The sequence below is a fragment of the Cavia porcellus genome, unplaced genomic scaffold (genome assembly GCF_034190915.1).
Source record: "Cavia porcellus strain 051 isolate PalLab524CR breed Dunkin Hartley unplaced genomic scaffold, mCavPor4.1 scaffold_21, whole genome shotgun sequence".
Lineage (NCBI taxonomy): Eukaryota > Metazoa > Chordata > Mammalia > Rodentia > Caviidae > Cavia > Cavia porcellus.
In genome coordinates, this window is record NW_026947504.1 from 44,880,515 (window position 1) to 44,903,720 (window position 23,206).

A 23,206-nucleotide genomic window follows, 5' to 3' on the forward strand; every position below is an offset into this window, starting at 1 on the left:
AAAGATAAAGATTTACATCCAGGCAGTGGAATATTATTCAGTGCTTAAAAATAAGCGAGCAAACTATGAAGAGACATGGAAAATATTTAAATGCACTGAGGAGAGTGAAAGAACCAATATGGGAAAACCTGATTCCAAATATGTAACCTTTTGGAAAAGGCAAAATTATGAAGATGTGGAAGGGTACATAGTTGAAGGGGGCAGAGGAAGGGAGAGATGAATAGGGTGAGCACAGGACTTCTAGAAGTGTGAAGCTATCTTGCCTACTGTGAGATACTGTGAGAGAAGGTGTGCCTAAACCCATGGAGTCAATACGCAGTGAACTCTAGTGTAAACTGTTAATCTGGAATGTATATCTTGGTGCAAGATATTGATAGTAGACGAGTCAATACGCGTGTGGGGCAGGGAGCGTATGGTAATGCTCTGTACTTTCTTTTCAATTTTGCTATGAGCCAACAAATGCTCTAAGAAAGAAATCATTTTTAAAGCATGAGTATTTTGTGGGTTTTTAAAAAAATTATCTTTAACCTAATTTGCCTGATAAATGTGTCTCCTTTCTTATAACATATAGAAGTGTAACACCAAAACAAATAATTTGATTGACTGTATCTATCCCCCTTTTCCGCATGCATCAGAATTTATAAATTTTCCATCAGAGTTCAAAGATTTGAAGGAGGTAAGGTCCTCTTTCAATTTTCTATCCTTAATGCAAAATCCCGTTGATTTAACAGGAGTCTGAGTGTTTCTTAGACTATAGAATCTTTTTTTTTTTTCCTTTTAGCACACTGGCAACATATCATAGTACTACACTATTCTAGATTCTCTAAGTAATTCATTTTCCTGTCTAGAAGCAGTTTTTCTTTCTAAGTTCAGAATTCCAGTTGTTACCCTGACAGTGACTAATTAACCCACTTCAATGTATTCTATTTTTTCCCACACGAAACAGTTGTCCAGGATGAAGAGATATTGAACAAACTCCAGGGGGAATTCAATTAGAGATTTTTTTAAAAAAACATTCTAAGAATTTCTAAGTATCTACTTTGCTGATGTTTCTAAATATCTTCAGACATAATTGTAAGACATTCCTTGGGTAACTAGAAGTGCATTTTACTTTTGAACAGTAATATAAAATGATCAATGAACTATTTGACTTAATTTCATGGATTATTCATTTATTTTTCATTACTAATAGCACTGTTTTGATATTTATCAAATCAATCTACTTTGATTGATATTCTAAGATCTTTAAAAAATAAAAGGTAATTATAATCCAATTTCCTCTAACATTTTAGATTTATTTCCTTCATAAAATCAGTCTGAAAAGTCATTCATCTGAAACCTGAGCTTTAATCGCATTATTTGTTGTTTCTGTTGACTTTAAATAAGAGTGCATTTTCTCATGTGTTTTATAATTCATAGCGACAAAGCTTGTATCAGTAGATTCATGTGCAACCTGAGATAAAAGTGCTTGTCTCTAGAGTGGGCTTGATTTTACTCCTACACACAACCCAGAACATGTTTAAAATACATTTCTCAGTCTGGCCTTTCTGGCCTCACAAAACAGTGTAAATCAAAATCCCAAGCATGTGTGAAGAGCTTTCTAATTTCATTCCAGTGTCAGTTTCTTCTAAGTTTTTTTAATTAAATTGGTTCATAAATAAATTTTGAAGAATATTTATAGTATAATCTGCCACCTATGTCTGTGTTTTATGTCATCTGTACAGAGAGACATCTTGGATCATATTCACAAAATTTTCAGACTGGTTAAATTTAAATGATGCCAATCTAGTTCATTTGTTTCATTCTTTCCATTTGTGAATGTTTGTACTGGATATTTGTGGTATGAATTAATAAAGATTATAAAGCAGTGGATTAGTATAGCAAAATAAATTTCAGGGAAATCAAATACAGCACATATACTGAAAGACTGACTAGCTTGATACTGCTTACATGAAAATAGGGAGTATTTTATGTATTAAGAGAGTTGATATAAGGGCCTTCTGCTTTACTGAATTCCAATGATCTATGAAAATCAGAAGAAATATTTTTTTTTTTACTTTGTAAATGGGACTACCTAGTTATATGTTCAAAGCTAGTAGGTAATTTGAATGATGTTTGTATTTGTTGCAATGCGACTACACAGCATTAGAGAAATAGTTTACCAAAAACCTGGCAATAGCTGAAGAATTAATTTAGTGCAGGATACTTAACCCCAAGAGACTCAAGAAGATTTTCTAAGAGAGATAATGTTAGAACTGGATCTGAAAACATAAGCAGCCTACTGTCTTGAGATATTGAAAGAAAGGGAAAGAAATTTTCCTGGGAAGAAGAAAAATGCTTTAAATCATAAAAGCTGGGGAAAGAAATTCAAGGAATAGTGAGTGCATTGTTAATATTTTTATATCACAGTATGAAAATGGAAGTGGTAAGATGTGAGACCAGAGAGACAGACAAATGTGAGATCACATAATACCGTCTTCCTGGGCATGCTAAGGAGTTTGGATCCTATCATGAAAGCAAGTCTGTCAATGCATTAATTCTCCTGAATGTTTAAATACTTTCCGATAGGGAAAATACTTCTTACATTAGACTGAACTGAGTTTGTTTCCTGATGCGATGGGCATAGCCCTGCCACCTACTCAGGAACAAATTGTGCCAATGCTTAATTACAGTCCACCCACATGAAATTTTAAAATCTGTATCATTATGAGTGATTATACCTCTTCCATGTTAGTAATTAATTTTTCAGTTTTTATCAGTGATAAATGAAAAAATAATTCCAGATTATCTAGAAGCCTCTCATATTTTAAACAGAATTTTGAAATTAAAATGGTTTGAAAATCCTGTCTTGTTTTGAATTAGACAACGGCTATTTTATAAAAGATTGAGTGTTTTACACTTGCAGTATATTTTCTGTGACAAATTCCACCTTCATAATTCAAGAATTTTTATTTACATCTAGTCTAATCCCAGTATAAACTTTGGAGAGCTGAAACAATTAATGGATTCCATGCTAAAGAGTATTCAAATGTGTCCACTTTGTTGGACCCACTCAGTATATCCAGTGCCACTCTATTTCAGCTAAACATCTGTGACTCCAAATCAACTAATCACAGAATTTGTAGAGAAGGTAACAGAGTGCCCCAGAAAATATGCAGTACAGCAGGAAAGAGAATCTTTTGAGTTATTAATTATATTTTCTCACTAATCTATATTGCTTAATAAGCACTTTTCTGAACCTGTAGATAACTGTTCCAAATTTTATAACAGAATATTTATCTTTAGCTAAAATTACATGATGATATATAACAACTTATATACCTATGCTAAGTAAGTATGAAAAAAAGTAGACTTCTGTCTAACAGGAAACCCTCAGAAAAAAATATATAGTCAATTCCTATGTACTCTCTGAAAGCAAGAGTCCTGTTATGATTTGTGTCTAGATGCCCCCTCAAAGCCTCATGCGGTTATAGGGGGTGGCTTTCAGAGGCAGCAGAATGTAGAATTTGTGATTGAATCATGGTCCAATGCTGGGATTAAAAGTGGGTGCTACACATACTGAAAAGCAGGTAGCCTGCATATAGAGGCTTGTTCTTTCTGTGTGTGAGTCTCTGTGTCTCTCTCTGTCTCTATCTCTGTATGTGTCTCTGTCTCTGTCTCTCTCTCTCTCTCTCTCTCCCTCTCTCTCTCTCTCTCTCTCTCTCTCTCTCTCTCTTTTAGCTGTCTTCTGCCACCATGAACTGTTGCTTCTCTGCCGTGTGTCATCCTTACAGCCAGCCAATTATGGACTGAAATCTCTACAAACTGAGCTAAATAAACCTTTTCTCTTTTAGCTTGGGTGTCAGATATTTTATCTCAGCAACAAGAGAAAAGTAACTAAGTTAAGGCCTATTTCACTCTCTTAAGAAGTCTTTTACACAATTTAAAAAGATTTACAATGAATTTTAGAAACTCACAGAAGAATAAACATCTTTAAAAATTCGTAACTAAATGATTTCAGGATTTGGATAATTAAGCTGACTGAATTATTGATATTTCTATGTTTTCATGATAAAAATGTTGGAGAATTGACAACAAAAAAAAACCCTTCTTGTATCTAACACAATGTATTTAAGAAAAATAAACACAATAGTATATATAGAATGCATGTAGGTTATTTTTCTGATGTACGTATATCTTATAGTTTTTACAGCTATGTATATGCTGTAAAATAATTTCTTTCTGGTGTATATGCTTTTTGCAAACACCTAAGGACAGAGCTATACAAAGACAATTACTTATCATGAGTGACCTGGAGATACAATTTGCTACGTTAAAGAGCTTCTTATTTGGGGCTGAGGATTTAGCTCAGCGGCATAAGCACCTGCCTTGCAAGCAGGCGGTCGTGAGTTTGATCCCTGGTACTGATAAAAATGAAAAAGACAAAAAAAAAAAAAAAAAAAAAAAAAAAGAAAAAGAAAAAAAAAGAGCTTCTTATTCATCCCTTGAGGAAATATTTAATCTCTTTATACAGAAATGTTAAATTCCAGGCTAAGGCTACATCCACATCCAGTTTGCTGAGGCTACTGTAACAAAATTCTTTAGACTGGAAAATTTATAAATAACAGAAACTTATTGTGGAAGGTTGAGAAGTACATGCTCACAGTGCCTGCAGATTCATCATGTGGGGAGGGTCTTCCTCCTTGTAGATGGAATCTTTTTATCCTCACATGGCAGAGTGGAATAACAAGCTCCCTCAGACCTCTTTTACAAGGACATCAGTCCTATGCAGGAGAGTTGGTCCTTGTAACCCATCATTTCCCCAAACCTCCATCTCTTCATACCTCAGGCTTAGGATTCAAAATGTGAATTTTATACAAATCTTCCAGGAGTCCAAAAGTACTAGATCATCATCATATTTTCTGTGAATCTTCATCCCCTTGACATAAAGTAAATGTTCAAAATAAATCATCAAACATATAAATAGCATAAAACTTTTGAACAAATGGGATTATATTCGATTGGAGCTGATTCTTCAAATGTCAGTTCTTGCTGTCCATAGCCCAGCAGGCGCATCAGACAGCTGAATAAGAGGGCTGCTGTGGTGGCAACAGCAGTGAGTACACATCACAAGGAACAAGGGTTCGTCCTGTAAGGGCTGCTGAAAGCGCTCACTAGGGATCAGGGCTCAGATTAGATGACTCATGAACCTTATCTGGAAGGGTGATGGGTAAAGTGAGTAGTGTATCTAGTAAAGAACCAGAAGTCAGTGTATTAGCCAATATAAGAGGATATTTAGTCATTTTTATCCCTGAGAAATGTTTTTGTTGTATACAGATATTATAGGTTGACTTTGTTTTTTCTTGAACCATTGTGGTCATCAAGTTGCATTCATTGATGTTAGCGTTTTGAAAATGCTAATGGGAAGAATACTAAGAGCAACAGCAGGACAGGGCAGATGGGCGGTGCTAGGCACGTTCCTGATCAAGAGAACAGCTGGGCTCTATCTTCCTTCCCATGAGATTGACTGAGATACTGAATTACAGAGTTATCTCTGCTTGCTTGTGTAACCAGAGCCCTGAGCATGTCGCTAAACCCTTTTAGTGACATCTTATCAGGATGTAGCCCTGCTCCCAAGGACACATGCTCTACCCCAGTGCAACTCAGAGCAGCCCACCCCTTCAACTACCGGGATATTTCTGGTGAGCTTTTGCCTTTAGTCCTTCTCAAAGTTAATTTACAATTCATTCTTTCAATTTTAACTTTCATGCTTAATGCATCTTTTCCTTGCTTAACTAAATGTAATAATTTCAAACTATGTATAATTCAAAGCACACTTTGAAGATAACTAAATTTTTGAAGTGGGAAGAGTCTGAAAAACTGAGCAACAATACTTTCAAGTGGTTACTTGTATGACTTAAGGTGGAACGGTGATAATGTGAGCTCTTTTACCTTCTTTGAGAAGTTTTCTCCAAGAAAAACTGGGTGCAGTGGGGTGCTTTCAATATATCCATTAGAAAGAGAAGTCCTGCAGATGTAGGATTCTAAGTCCTAATAACTGTGAGCCGATAGTGGGAGGTATTTGGTAGCTATTTGAGCAATTTGGTAGAAGGAAACAGAAATTGTCAAGATTTATAAATCCAAATTAGTGCCCCATAAGGCTTTGTGCAGGTTTTCCACAGGCTTTGTTTCGGGTTATATTTGCAAAGGTGATGTTCCTAGCCCAATCACTCTCAAAGACATTTAAAATGACACCTGGAGAGATTTACAAAAGCCGAACATTGTGTTCAAATGTAAGAATAAGAAAACCCAGGCAGTAGGATGTGGAGAAAGGAGTGACTTTCTACTGGGTATTCACAGCAATCTACGTCAGTATCTGATTAGCAATAGGAAGCTAACAAATGTGCTCTGCTATTTTACCCATCAGTGGAAACTCTAGAATTCCCAAACTATTAGACCATGAAAAAATTTTATAGGAGAAAGAACTAATAAACCTGCAATGAACAGCTCCAGGTAAATCTATGACGGTCTCTCATTTCTTTATTGATGGAAAAATATTTACCGAATTCTACGAACTATGTTAGATCCTGGGAATAGAAAGAAGGAAAATGAATTTTATCATAAATAACTGTATCTCCAGGGTAGGGTGGAGGAAGTGGAAATAGAGAATATGTAAAACATACTGTCATATGCTCTCTGTGTTAATAGCCTATCACTGGTGTAACAAACTAGCACCAGTGTGGCAGGTTAAAGCAGCACAAATCTCTGCTTTTAATGTTCAGGAGGGCAGAAGTTTGAATTGGGTGTCAGTATACCCAAACAAACCATCAGGCTTCCACTCAGCAAAGGGGGTGGGACATTTTTCTTTGTCTTTTCTAGCTTCTGTGTTCCTTGCCAGCTTTTTAAGCCTAAAAAGTTATAATTTTTTAAAATGTTATCATAGACTTAATTTTTAGCACCGTTTTAGCTTCACAGAAAAATTAAGCACAAGATACAGACTTCTCACATAATAACATAAGTCCCAATATTGTAGACTGCTAAATTAGGCAGAAATATTACAATCAGACATGGCTAGGCACTCCAAGGAGTCAGTGCAAAGACAAGAATACAGCACAACTGTGGCAGGAGACATATCTCTGAGAAGTCAGGCCCCAAGATAGAAAGAATGATCTGGCCTTATTGGTTGATCATAACTTATATTATTGGTTGATCATAACTTTGACCCACGTTGTACTTACCTCTTGATTTTGCTCTATAACACTTCCTTTGAGATGTGGACTTATTTGCAATCCTCTTTTGAGTCCCCTCCTGTCTCTTAGTACATTTTCCTCTATTTAACCTCTATTGTTTCTTAGAATTCATTCTTCAAGTTTGGGGAACTCCATATACCTACCTGTAGCAGGTTGGGAGTTATATTATTTTCCTTACATCACCAACATTTGCAGTCATATTCCCCTTGTTAGTTTTCTCTATTCAAATGACATTTCTTTTGTAATCAATGAGCCCATAATAACACCATTACTCCTTGTGTAATGGACAAACATAAAATGATTATGCATATATCTATCATTACAGAATTGTTCCAGGTGATTTTACAGCCTTAAAAACCTAGTGTTCTCTATCTATTCATCCTCCTTGCCCCAGCCCATGGCAACTATTGATTTTTTCATTGTCTTTGCTGTTTTGCCTTTTCTACAGTGTGGTGGAATTGTAATAATACAGTATAAAATCTTTCCAATTGGCCTCTTTCACTTAGTACTATGCAATGAAGTTTCCTCTGTGTCTTTTCATACCTTGATATTTGATTGAATCTAACAGTTCATCCATTCACAGACTGAAAGATTCTTGGTGGCTTCTAAGCTTTTGCAATTACAAATAATTAATAAACGTGCAGGTTTTTGTGTACATAACTTTTGAATGCTCTTAGGTAAATACTAAAGGACAGAATTATTGGGTCATAAGTTGAGTATGATTAGTTTTCTAAAAACTCATCAAAATTATCTTTTAACACACCTGTATCATTTTGCATTCTAACCAACCATGAATGTGAATCACTCCACATGCTTACCGTCATTAGTTTGGGTTTTGATAATGTTAGCAGATATTTTGTGATGTCTTTTTATCATATTGATTAGTGTTTCTCAGCTGTCATATCATATGAAACATCTTTTCGTGTTTATTTTTCATCTTCGTATTTTTTTAGAGAAGTGCTTGTTAGGTTTTGGTATCAATATGAACTAAATTGTTTAGGTTTTAGGAGTTTTAACAGGTTTTTATATAATGTATTTTGAATAACACTTATTAATCTTATGTGTCTTTGGCAAATATTTTTCCCAGTCTTCGATTTCTCTTTCATTTTCTGACAATTGTCTTGCATAGAGCAGAATTTTTTACTTTCATTAAATCAAGCTTATCAATTTTTATGGGTCATGCCTTCTCATTAAAACTAAAAGTCATTTTCAAATTAAAGTTTATCTAGATTTCTCCTGTGTTAACTCAAAGGAATTTTATAGTATTGGACTTTATATTTAAGAGTGTGGTCCATTTTGAGTTAATTTTGTGTAAGGCATACAGTTTTTGTTTAGATTTATTTTTCACCCCTGGATATGGAGTTGACCGTGCTCCTTTAAATGCTATTTTGAATGCGTATGCCTAGATTTCCTAGTGAGGAGCTAAAGCCCCACTGGCTTCTAGCTTCATTCTCCCTTTCTCTGAGTGAGGCAGATAATACATGCTGTGTAGAATCAGGCTCAGTGATAATCTCACAGATTGTACCGTGGCCACCAAAAACTCAAAATCAACACTGAATCTGGCCATGATCATTTAAACAGCTGTCAGTATACTTTCCAGTATACTTGTTCCTGTTTTTTTTGTTGTTGTTGTTTAATGATTAGCTGAAATTATATTTGAAATATTATGGACTTCTTGCAGTTAGGAGTAAAATTCATTTTTGATAATATGATATCAATGGCTAACACATTTCTATAACATGATTAATATATCTTACTTGATATTCAAAATATTAATGTCATAAAATGCCAGGTTCCTTATTTTTTCAAAACTCAGAAGTATAGTAGTCTCTTGGAGGAATTGGCTATGGATTGATTTCATCATGTAAATACTATACTATTAATTTTATAAAATAGAAATTCACATTTTACTAGTATAATAGAAAAATTCCATTTTAATATTGTTATTTAGAAACATTTTAAAATATTATTTTCTTAAGTAGTCTCCTGAGATTGTGTACTGTTAAAGATTTATATGATAGATATTTCCTAAAAGGTTTTGTTTCCAAATATTTGTCTTACATTTTAAAATATAAATATTTGAAAATTAAATTATGTTAGATAAAGGTATTGTCACAGTGATGGTATTGATCACATAAGTTTTACTTCACTTTTGTAGCACATATTTAAAAGTTTTGACAGCTTCAAATTTGAAGAATCAGATTGTTTTCTAATTTGTCTACAGAGCACCATTTTTTCTTTAATTTCATATAGAATAAGCATAAGAGTTAACAGAAGCTTCTCTAGACATTTTAGCAACTTTCATGAGATATCATTTATCAACCATACAGCTTGCATTTTTAAAATATGTAACTCAAGTCATTTTTAGAATATTCACATTTCTAAAGTCTCCAAAACTAATTTTAGAGCATTTTCATTATCTTGAAAAGATATTCCAAAACTCAGATCAGACAGTCCCAATTTACCCTTAACACCATCAGACCTAGACAATTGTTTGTTATGTGTCTGCATAGATTTGCTTATTCTTGGTATTTCACTAAAAATGAAGCTATACAATATGTGGTCTTTCTTGGCTGACTTTTTCATTTAGGAAAATGTTTTCAAGTCCATCTTTGCTATTACATGTATGTTGTGGTTTGTTTAAATGACCCCCAAATCTTCATGCAGTCGTGGAGGTGGCTGAATCTATCATTTGTGACAGGCTCATTGTCTAACACTGCGATTGGCAGTGTGTGAGTGCTGCACTCACCCATGGGCGGGAAGCCAGCATATTATGTAGGGGAGGGAAGGAGTGTCTTCTCCTTTCTACCCTGTTTACTCCTGGGGCTTGTGGGTGTCAGAATGGCTAAACCTCAACCATGTCACCCTGCTTTGGAGCCAGCTGAGTATGGACTGAAACCTCCAAAAAAAAAGTGTAAGCTAAATAAACCTTTTCTTCCCTAATTTTAGGCATCAGGTATTTTGTTTCAACAAAGAAAAAATAAGTAAGACAATGTATCAGCCATTAGCTCATGCTTCTCAAATAATATGCCATTGCATTAATTAATATACCACATTTTATTGGTCCATTAGTCAACAGATGGATACATGGTTTATTTCAGTATTTTAGTTATTATACCAAAATCTGCTGTGGACCATTTCTGCATAATTATTTGTGTGTTTTGCTATCATTTATCTTGTGGGTATTGCTGAGTAGTGTAATTGCTAGGTCACATGTTAATGCTATGTTTAATCCTTTAAAAGTGCTGACAGATTGTTTTCCAAAGTGGCTACAATGTGTTGCACCTACACAAGCAACATGTCAGAGTTCCAGTTTACCCACTTTACTGTCAACACTTGTTATTAGCCATCTTTTTGTTAATAACCAGTCTCTGAGGTGAGAAGTTGTACCCTATGGTATTTGAGTCACATTTCTCTAATGACAAATGACGCTGAGACTCTTTTCATTTGTTTATTGACCTTGAAGTTGGAAAACATTTTTTAACCAGAGTTCTGAGTTCTTTAAATATTCTAGAGACTATTGTAGATTTAAAAAATCAGAAAAAAAATGTACAAATAGTAATTGTTTCTCCATTCTGCATATTCTCATTTTCCTTTCTTGATAATATTGATAACACAAAAATTTGAAATTTATATCAAATCAACTTAGCTATTTTTTCTTGTTGCTTATGCTATTAATGCCACGTCTATGAAATCTTCATGCCTAGCATGAAAATTTATTTTTATAACTTTCTCATATGAATATTATAGTTTTAGGGCCTACAATTTAAGTCTATAATCTATTTTGAGTTAGTTGTGTGCATATTCAAACATGTCAGTATAAGAGGAAACCCAATTTTCTACTTCATTCATTCTCCTTTTTCTTTTTCTTCTCTTTTATTTTTTTCCTTTCCTTTCTTTTCCTCTCCTTTTCTTTCTTCTTTTTCTTCCTTTTCCTTCTCTTTCCTCTCCTTTCATTCTTTCCCCTTGCCCTTTCTCTTTCTCTTTAACATTTGCTTCACTTCTCTCCCCTTCCCTTCCCTTCCCTTCCCTTCCCTTCCCTTCCCTTCCCTTCCCTTCCCTTTTCTTCTTTTCTTTTCTTTCCTTTCATTTTTTCTCATCTTATACCAGGGATTGAATTCAGAACCTTCTCAATGAGCTTCCTCCCCAACCCATGTTTTTTCATGTTTTTTGAGACAGGCCTTGCTAAGTAACTAAATTGCCCGGATTAAACTTAAACTTGTGATCTTCCTTCCTCAACTCACAAGAGTATGGGATTGATTCCAAGCATGAGCTACCATGTCTGGCTCCAGCTTTACTCTTTTGCAGGTAAAATAAATGTAGTTGTACTTGCACTCGTACTGAAAGGGCTGTTTTCTCCATGTTGAATTATTTTTGCATTTTGTCAAAATCAACTGACCTTATGTGTACAGGATTCCTTATGGACTCTTAATTCTCCTCCACTTACTTGTATGTCGATCCTATTGTCAATGTCACATTGTTTTGATTACTGCAGTCTTGTAGTACATTTTAAAAGCAGGAAACATGAGTTCTTTTTTCAAGTTTGTTTTGCCTATTTTAGATTTCATTTCCATATAATATATGTTCTACAAATAATTTGTACTCATTTTTTATACAATGCATGATTGTATAAATGCAATCGTTCTTAAGCTTGGTAGTTCTTAAGTTTGATGCAAATGGTGTATTCAGTTTAATTTTTTCTTTTTTTTGTGGGATTAGAATTAGAGTTTATAATGAGTCAAGATTCAGTTTCAGACAACTGTATATTATTTATATTAAGTCTCTTTCATATCTTCTTGCCTCCATTGGGCTTTTACTTATCAAAGGCATTTACTTTATTAGAGTTGTGACTGGCAGATCATTATGATTTTTTAAAAATCCAAGTTCTTTTCAGAGATACTCTAAGTGCATCTAACTAGTCAATGTTTTACTGAATGTATCTTCATATACTAGGAAAGATTTAGCAATATATGATTTTTTGTGTGTATTTCTTATTACTACTTCTGAAAAGTATCAAATTTCAAAAGTATGCCTATCTATTCTAAAAGTGTTTCTGGGAGAAAATGGAAATATACTGGAAAATTAAGGACATTCTTAATTGTAGAAGGAAAATCCCTTTTCTACCTATGTTCATCATGATAATTGTTTACCATATCTATATGGTTATGCAGATTACTGATATGGCTAAAAATAATAATTTACTCTTAAATGTGTAAACGCATAATTTCAAAGTCATGACTGGTATTTTAAAACAACGAAAAATAGATCATGATTTATTTTGTGATAGCTTAACTATTAGAAAACAAAATTCTCTCTAGAAAAGTTCTGTAAATAAAGTAATTATTCTAAAATATCTTGTTCCTTTTCAAAACATCAATATGAAAGATGAAATAACTGTCTGCTGGCAAGAAAATACAGTAATTATTTCAAATATATCAAGAGGGAAGCTCAGTTCTCCTTATTTCTTTCTTCCATTTTGTTTTGTTTTATTTTACTTTATTTTATTTTATTTTTCAGTTCTGAGAATCAAACTCAGGACTGTGCACTTACCATGCAGGCGCTATGTCACTGAGCTATCTCCAGTCTTTTCTTTTTTATTTTTTAGCATTGTCTCCTGATGAGTCTAAGGGTTTTTTAAAAATGTTCATTAAATCATAAAAGGATTGTTTTCTTTCTCATTTTCTCATAAAGCTCCTTCCTCACTCAGCCAAACAAATGTGAATTGATTACTTGGAAAAGTATTTGAAGTTAATAACCAAGTAAATTTATGAAGATTCACACCTAGCTTTTGTATATCTGGAATGACACTTAGGAGTGCATTTCTAATAAGATCACCAGTGATGCTGACACACTGGTCACAAGGACTAGGAGAGTAGTAGGCTCAAGAACTTTTCTTTCACAATAGAGCAGATGTATCTTGGGAAGGTGCTGCAAGTACTATAATAGATCATCCCTATTAAACATTTCTTTGTGTGTTTTTTCAGCAATAAATCATGGATACAAAGTAATATTTATGAATTTTTGAACACAGAGTAGCATCCAATAGCACTGTGCACTGTGGTGTTTTTTCTTTTTAATTAGTTCTGAAAAATATTCAATATCATTTTTCTCTTACTCTACTTTCTAGCACTTTGATGCATATATAAAGAAATACTTTAAATTTATGTTTGAATACTGCATCCAGGTAACTTGCTGGCTCTTCCTACTCATTGTGATTTATTAGGTATAGTTTAGAATTTTTCTTTTATATTACTGTATATCAACCTCAAATAAATATATTTCCTTCTTTCAACCTTTATGCTTTTTTTATTCTCTTGACTAATAATTTTAGGAGAGTGCTAGGTTATAATAGTCTATGATAAATGTATCTTTCTTCTGTATTTGACTTTAAAGGAAATGCTTCCACATTTCATTTTATGTATAATGTTGATTTAGGGAATTCTCCGAATAAATCTCCTTTATTCTTTTTCTCTCTTTATCTCTCATACATGCACTTCTTTATGTGTCTGTGTGTATACACGAGTGGTTTAGATTTATAAAGCAATATTAATTCTGTATTTTATTTATTTAATTTTAGTTTTTAGAAACTGGTGTTTTATTTTCTATCATCCTCATTCCCACTTTGCTGAAGTGTCTGCAGAACAGCTCAAGACCACTCGGTGATGCTTCCTACCCATTCAGTGGTCTGCACAGTGGGGGCTGCAGACCAGTCTTCTGTGGCCGGCTGAGCACTCCAGTCTTCCATAGGGAACTGCTGGATGGGTAAGAGGGCACCTGCACTCCTTCAGACCAGTCTGCAACCTCAGGCTGAGTAGCAGTGAACTCGGAGGCTGGTGCAATCCATTCGCCCTGAAACTCTCCCTTGGTCACAGCCTGTTCTTCCATTTCAATCTCTTCAGGGTCCCTGTAGAAGTAGAGATCTGGCATAACCTCCTATGGATCTTCATGGGAGATGGTACCACACATGTGGAGCACTTCCCGGGCCAACATGCACATCACACCCACTGAGTGAGCTCCCTTATTGTTGCATGGGATGGCAATGTCCACGTGATGCAGAGGAAAATCTGTGCTACACAGAGCGATGAAAGGCAGGTTGACATAAGAGGCCTCGATGAGGGCCTGGTGGTCTGCCCCGGGGTCAGTAACCACCAGAAGACACCGCTCAGGGAAAGCTACCTGGTTAGTGAAGGACCTGGCACTGAAGCGACCAGTGATAGGAGTCCCTCTGTTGGCAGCGGCAAACTTCAGCACAGCTGGTGCTCCTGGAGTATATGACGCTGATGTCAGCAGGATTTTCCATGGCCAGTGTGGCTTGAGCAGAAGCTTCTCCCAGGTTGGCTTCAGATTTATGAGGTAGACCCCATCACTTTTCCTTTTGTAGATACACTGCTCCATCAGAAAATCCAGATTGGTGCCACTTAAGTGGGTTCCTGCAGCAAGGAATGTGAGGACGTCCTCCTTCTTTTGCAGGACATCAAGGGCTCCGGACACGTTTAGGTTACGATGGGAACCAAGAACAATGCCATATGGACCTGTGCCTGGGCAGCACGAAGAGATTAATTCTGTATTGATTCCTTTTATTCTGAATGTTTAAATCTGAAATTAAACACTGCATTTTTAAGTGACTTCCCAGCATGGAAATACCTTCCCTTTAAACAAAGTATTCTATTGAACTATATAGATATATTTCATAATCTTGAGTCATTGTTTTTCACTCTTGATCTGTACCTTACTTGCCATAGGAGAGTGTAGACTTTTTGATAATAACCTTCTCAAAGTAAAATTTATGTACAGCAAATGCATATGTATAAAATATAAAATCTGATAATCATGAGTGTTGTATGCATCTGTCAAAACCATCATTAGACTCAAGGTAAGAAATATTTGCACTACATTCAAAAGGTTTCCCCTTTTCACAGCTCATTGCCCTTGCTGCCCCTTGTTCCAGGAGCCACTGATTTGCTATCACTAAATATTAGGTTTGTATTTAGAATTTACATAAATAAAACTACATAGCATACATAATTTTTGTGGCTGCTTCTTTCACTCAACATGCTTTCAAAGTTGAGCAGTTTCATCACAGGTACATTCTTATTTATTGCTGAGTCATAGTCATTATACAAATATAGCATATTTCATTGTTCCACAAATAGCAGATCAGCATTTTCCCTCAAGGTTTTGGTAATTTGGGATAAAACTGTTTGTTTTAAGAATTTTCACAGAATAACTAAACGTTGTTTTTATTTTCTCTTGGGCATTACCTATAATTTAATTGATTGAATCATATTATTGATACATAGTTACTTGTATTTTGATGTTATTGTTGTTTGTTTGTTTGTTTTCTCTTTTGGAGACAGGGTCTCACTGTGTAGCAGGCTGACCTCAAACTTGCAGAGATCCTCCTGACACAGCCCACCAAATGCTGGGATTACAAGTGTGTACCACAAAGCCAAGTCCATATTTACATTTTTAAAAAACTTTGAAATTTTTTTCAAAGAAATGTCACCATTTTGTTTCCATCAGAGGAGCATGACAGTTGTTTGATATTGTCAACTGTGAGTAGTCTTTTTAATTTAAAATATTCAGTAGACATGTATGTCATTTGCATTTACTCTACATTTCTTGATGACATTGAGCCTTTGATTGCCACATTTTGGGCACTTGTAGATTACATTTTACTAAATATCTATTCAAATATTTTACCCACTTCATATTGGGTCATTTTTCCTCTTATTAAATATTGAGGTTTAGTAATTATTGAAATACTCTAGATTCAAGTTCTTGTTATGTTATATAATTTTCAAGGATTTTTCTTCATGTTGGTAGGTTGCTTTATTTTCTTAACTGAGAAAAGTTCAATTCATCAATTTTTAGTTTTGTATTACTGTTTGTATTATCGTTTAAAGTTGAGAACATTTGCTGCATCAAAATTCTGAATGTTTTCCTAATACTTATTTCTTCATCTTTCATAGTTTTTGCTTTATATTTAAGCCTGTCACCAATTTACAATTGATATTTTGGTATGTGCAAAATAAGAGCAGATTTTGTTTTTTTCTTTATTCAGCTAATTGTTTCCATACCATTTCCTGAAGTCTTTCCTTTTTACTTCCACAATCATTGTTGATTTATGACTATTTTTATGCTCTCTGTTCTGCCTTAAATCTTACAAGTACATTATCTATCAAATACAAATTATTTTTGCTACATAAGCTCTAGAGCATATATCAAAATCAGACGAGGTCCTCCAGCATCATACTTTGTTTTAAGATTACTTTGTCTCTTGTGCATAGTTCACATTTTCATATCAGTTTTACAATCAACTTGTCATTTTCTGTCTAAAACCCTTCCAGGATTTAGAGTGAGATTGGATAGAATCCATAGATCAATTGGGGAGAACTTGCATCTTAACAACATGAAGTCTTTCACCAATAAACACATTATGCATTTAAAAATTATTATTTCAAGTTTGCTGAGCAAACTTTACCCAGACATTTATCATTTTGACAGCTCCTGACATTCCCCTATTCCTCTGAGTACATCTAAATTTACTCTGATACATGTTGAGGCCTCAAAGCTTCAGAGTCACAATTTGAAACAAGAAACTTAAAAAAAAAAAAAAAGTAATCAAGCCACGGGCACTTATTGCAATGGTCTAAACAAATGCTAAATGCAGAACGTGTCACCTCTGTGCTCTGTTTCATTTTCTCTCAGGAAAGGGTGAGCCGGTAAGAACTGACTTTATCCACACCAGGCTGGAATCCCACTGCCAAAGGGGCAGTGAGGATAAAGCTTCCTCGCAGTTTTGTGGGATGGAGGCTGTGTGTGGGTAGAGCAGGAGGAGGCAGGAAAACGCAGGGAGAAAAAGCGCTGAGAGCTGAGGCCAAGCACTTCCTCCTGGTGATAAGGATTTGTAGGCAAGGTGCCTAAGGAAAGCCTTAGCTGAAGGGCCCAGGTAAACAGGTCTCACAATGCGGGCACCTGGATGGGCAGCCCAGAGAGTGTGGGCACAGACATCAGTGTGAGGAGCCCTTGTGTGTACAACACCCTTCAGAAACAGCAGTGCATTGGCTGTGTGCAGTGTTGGAAAGACAGTGTCCCCCAGTTTTGCAATCGCCTGTGGTTAGAGCTGAAAAAACAAAACAAAACAAAACAAACAAAACCCACATATGGGTTTTGGTTAGATGCACTTCTCAGGTATTATTTTCTTCTTCCTGAAGATTTTTTAACATTTGTATTGTGCACCTCTGTTGTCAAGACTCTCCAATTACAGACTTTATTTGCCTTCCCTCTTGATGTATGTTTCTGTTGCAGACTGACAGATTGATTTTACGCTGATAAAATGTTGCTCAACTGTTTTCTGTCTTGTGTAGTTGGATGAGAAGTCTGCTTTCTTCCTTGTCTTGGCCTCCTTTTTGTTTTGGTTTTTATTCTGCAGCTATTTTTAAGCGTATTTCTTTATTACAGGTTTTCAGGGATGTGATTTCGCTTTTTCTAGGCACGATTTCCATTATACTTTTATTATATTTAGACTTCAATAAACTCTCAAACTGTAGGTTTATGTTTTTATCATATTTGACAATCACAGACACTATTTCTTGAGCCATTTCCACCCTCTCCCCCATGACATCTTTGTTTGCTGGAGCTCCAGTTAAATTTGTATGACGCTGCTAGCAAGTTCCTGATTCTCTTTATATTTATGTATTTTTCTGTCCTTTCTCTGTTTTCTTCATTTTAGGTGGATTGTATTGCTATTTGTCTAATAAACTGATTTTTACTTCTGCAGTGCCTAAAGGCTATTCATCCCAAACCGTATATTTTTCCTTTCAGAGACTGCACTCTCCATCTCTGGACATTTTGTCTGTTATATTTTGGTTTCCATTTATCTCATAATTGTATCCATTTTTCTATCACTATTTTGAAGGCTAAGTAAAGTTTAATAATTGTGTTAACATTCTTCTCTGATAGTTTTGTTATCTGCTTCTAGATCACTTTACTGGTTGATTTTTCTCCTGGCAAAAGGCTGTGCTTTCCTGCTTATTTACATGTCTGATAATATTTTACTAGGCACAAGATGTGATAAATTTCCTGACTCTGATCACTGCATTTATTATATTTCTTTAAATATTATCTGATTCTGTTCTGAAACTTAAATATGTTAGTTAAAATCTTTTGGAATTTCTCTAAGATTTCTTTTTAGGTTTTTTTTTTTTAAACAGATTTAACCTTTTTATATGAAGCTCTTTTACCCTAAACTAAGGTAATTTGCCTTGGAGAGTCCTATCCAGTGCCCCAGGTAAATTCTATCAATGAGAAAATGGTCCAACTTCCAATTATGTGTGAGTTCCAGCTCCCTTTTTCTAGTGGCTCCTTCCCTTGTACCAGATAGTGTATCAATGCTCTTTTATATTTAGAAATCCACTTTGTTCATCTCCCTTTACCTCACCATCTGCCACTCACATTCCAACCGATTATCTGTGTCCTTGGCTCAGTATGACATGAAAGTTGCATTTGATTTTCTGCTCTTTGTACTAAGGTAAGTGATAGGGATCATATTGATTGCTATCCTTTTCTCGAAGCCATTGCCCTGTGCTACCTAATGTTCTAAAACAATTAGGTACTTACCTAGTTATGTAGGAAGGAATGGTACCAGCATCTTATTGTTCCATTTAAGCAGAATAAAAGTTCCTTTTAATAAATATAGTAAAACCATTGTTACTAAAATGTGCCTATCATTATATTTATAAATATTGTTTTATTATTAGTTATTATTATTCTTTTGTTTTGAACACCTTAAATAAGGCTGAAGGTTCTTTGGATGTAAAGTTATATATCCTTGTGAGTTCTTCTAAACTTTGCGGCCACCCAAAACAGTAAAGTGCTTGCAACTCAGAATCTCACTTTTCTACTCTGTTTTGTGGTTTCTATACAGTTAAGAAGCTAAAGTACAACAGGATCAGCCACATAACTTCTGTTATTGCAGTAGTCTGACTGACATCATTCTTGCCTAGCTTGCTATTTTGAAGTTTCCAAATTTATATGCTATTAATCTACCTAGTCTTTTTTCTTTGTTACAGTAGTTGTTTACGATTTCAACAACTTCAAATACAAATATTTCCCTTCTTTGGTCATTTATTTGTATGTTTAGATACACTCTCTCCATATCCTTTTGCCTGATATTTATGTTTTAGTAGTTTCAGCTAATAGGTACATTATGTTCTAGCTTTATCACTAACAAAATTTACTTCTTTTTCTCATAATCCTTACTGCTTTTGGAAATGTTTGAAGTAGGCATAAAAATGTCTTTTTAATACAAATTTAACTATTGAAATTCAAATGATATTTCAATTTAACAGTTTAAACTTTAAAGTTGTAGATATTTAACAACTGTGGTGCAAGAAATCAATGGCAAGCGTAATTGATTAACCAATAGTTAAGTGTGAAGATGGAATGTAGGAAAAGTCATTATATACACTTCAATGTCTTCTGTTGCTTTGGCTATTATAGTCCAACAATATCTGATTCTACAATGATATAGAATACACCTTTGTAAACTACAAAAAGCAAAACCATAAGAAAGTGTAAAATCAATTTAATTGATTGATCAATGTTTGAATCACCTCTATAATATCAAGTAATCATCCAATCAGATTTCATAAAAGTCCAGTTCTTGTAAAAAAAAGTACTCAAAGTTGTCTGCTGTCTCTGGAGAACTTTACTGTAGCATATTTATAGAGCACATGCCTTTCAACTAAATGTATCAAATTTTTTTCTAGAGTGTCTTTAAATCTGAACTCTACCTCATCTTGGAAGACTGTTACTCTCAAACTGATGCCTTTTTGACCTCTATGCGTATGACCAAGCAAACAGTTGAGGGACAGAATGACAGGATATGCAGTAGAAGTGTACCCACAAGATCTAGATAAGCAACACATTCTCACATTGCACTGTTAATACAAATTTTAACCTCTACATACTTCACCCACTAAAACCCATTTCTTTAGAATGGCAAAATAAACTGCTACTGTATAGAGCCCCTTCTCATCCTCATCATGGTTGAGAAAGAATATATTTGTAATCCCATGGATACTTTATTGGAATTCTAGCCAGTTAATTCCAATCTACCACTTCCAATGCAACCCAAGGCAAGAATAAAGACACTGAGATATTTATATAGTCATAGGGAGCTAGGGGTGTTCTAAGTCCAGCCAAGATGGTGGTTCACGGAACAAAGGCCACAACTCAGGGCCCAACCTAGGTTTTAATAATTCTGCATGAGGGGAGTGGCTCTGGGTGACAGTGAGAGTGGCAGCAAAAAGGCGCGTGCCAAGACCTGGGCTGGGTAGGAGGCCTGAGATTACCTCTGTGATATGCAGAGAAAAAAAAAAAAGTAGAGAGAGTAATCGGAATAAAACAACTGAATCATTATATAATATTTTGGGTCAGTGCTTCAGCTCTGGTGTACAATCTTTTCTGCCCTGGGAGGTCACAGCCTCTTATCTCAAAGTGGGGCATGGCTTTTGGGGGATAATTTGGAGATAATTGCTCTTCTTTCAAGGAGAGCCATCCAGTTGATTCCCAACTCTATTGATTGTATTTTCTTGGTTAAACAGTACTTGAAATTAGTGAACTAATATTTATTTGTTGAGATAAGTTCTAAACTGCCCCGTTTGACTTAATATTCATGATGTAACTGAAACTGAATAGCTTAGATTACAAGCATGCTGGATATTCACACCTATTTCTTTTCAAAAGAGAATCTAAAAAAATATATTACATTACATATAATTAAGTTCATGAATGGTTTAGTCTTACAGAATAAATATGGATGAGGAAGAACATGTGGTATTATTTTTTTCTTTCAACAGTTGCGGAGTAGGAAAACATAAAAAGCAGACTATTCAGCATGTTCAGAAGTAGCATCTCCTTTGTTTAAAGAAATAAGTAATTTATATACACAATTGTGGTAGATTGACAACTGATGGTTATGTTGTAATATTATAGGCAACCGAGTCAGATAGAAATATTATAGCAGTCAGACAGGGTTAGGCCTTCTGTAGTCCAGTAGCTACTTGACTTGCTTCCCCATTTGTGTCCCATTTTATTAATTTTACCTGAGCAATTACGTTCATACTCTAATTGGTTGACCATAGTTCTGTCCCACCTCATGCTGGCCTGCTTTGCCAGTTCCCAATTTTTCCCCACCTGGACTGCCTCACCTGTGGTTTTACCATATAAAAATCTTTGGAAAAGGAGGGATCCTCTACAATCCACTCGAGATGCCTTCTGTCTCTCTCCAGAACAGAAGCTGTCTTTCAATAAATATATTCTACTCTTAACCTCTCTTATTCCTAAAATTCATTATTCAATCTTAGAGAACACAAACTCTTACTGGGACATCTACTAGGTTGGGAGTTTCTTTCCTCTGTACCAGTAACAGCAGCTGAACTGAATCAGCATGGTGCTGAGAGTGGATGGCCCACCAGAGGATTGTTGCCAGCAACATAAAAAGGAGAACTGGGGAGGAAGACGTGTTGCTGTGTGGTGTTGCTGGTTCTGTTGCCATTGGCTGTCTTGGATGAGCTTTTCAAGTTTTTTCCCTGATATGAACTTGGTTGTTTTCATCAGAGGAGCTTGGGACCTGCATTTTTCAGGGGAGCACTAGTACTTACTTTGAGTATCACTTTCTGGCTCCAGTCAGATCCCTCAACCAACTGGCACAGACCTTTCATCCTGCCAACAGACATTCTAGCTTCCACCGCTGACCTTTGGGCCTCCCCATTGTAAATCCATGAAACAGAAGTGGGGGAGACATTTTTGTGAGCTCTAGGCCTCCAACTGGACTCATGGGAGGCATTGTCATTGGCTTTAGGGCTTCAGTTGGACTCACGCAGGACATTGCCATGGGATCCAGGCCTCAGCTGGATTCTCTGGGGTCTTTAGTGTATGCACAGAGTTCCTGCACTCTTTGTGTTTTGACTCTTTGGGTGACTATTATAAAGTAATTCTACAAATCGTATGTCCTGTATTAAATTGTTTTCCTTGCAAACCCTGACTACAACAACATTTTTACTTGAACAAGTAGTAAACTGCTTCAATTGGTTTGAAATAAGTAATTTTAAATGATATGAACCTGGGTTCAGTGTACCAAATTAAGATTATAATGATTTTATTATTATCTGATAATGAATTTACCTCACTATGATGAAATATTCATTGCAGTCTTTGCTAAAACAATAGTGCTATGTTAACCAAAGGTATTATGTGTCTTTAAGCATTTTATAAATTCATGCTGTAGCAAAATAATTTTTTCCTACAGAAATAATACAATAAATAAAGTCCACATTTGCCAGGAAATAGATTTTCTTGCATTGGGCTAATCACATAGTATCTCTGGGCCTTGATTTTCCCATTTGTAAATGCAAATGTTTAATCCTGAACATACTAGTTTTAAATTTTAATCATGGAATATATTTGCCAACCAAGTAAACATAGCACTCAACATATCAGAAATGTGTCTTACTAAGGAGGTGCAGGCCCAAGGAAAAAAGAAAGAGGAAAGGAAAACGGGACTCAGTAAGTCACTACGTTGCCATGAGCTGAAGGAAGACAGCCACTCAATCAGCAAAGACACCTGCCATTCCTAGGAATTTGGGTCTTTTCTAGAGAGGGCAGGACAAAGACTTCATCAGTGTGATCCTCCCTCCAACTCCATTCTGCCATTTGTCAAAATTTATCCTAAAGGTAGAGAATCTCCCCTTGTTCATAGATTACTTCCTACAACTCTTCCCAAGCTGCTCAATAAACCAGACTCTGTCTATGTGATATAGCATTTCATCCAAGTCAGGAGAGATTTAAATTCCAAAAAACGGTGGGAGTGGTAAAGTAACCACAGTGATGGCAGAAATAAAGTGAAGAGCAGAGATTCTTGCAGGTACTTGAAATAAAGGGACTCTGAAAAGCCTTATAAGATGTGCCAA

The 23,206-nt window shown here is 35.2% G+C and overlaps 1 pseudogene; it reads right to left on the bottom strand.

Moving 5' to 3' along the window:
- Positions 1 to 13,872: 13,872 nt before the first annotated feature.
- On the bottom strand, positions 13,873 to 21,792 carry LOC100719264 (small ribosomal subunit protein uS2-like; annotated as a pseudogene).
- Positions 21,793 to 23,206: the final 1,414 nt, after the last annotated feature.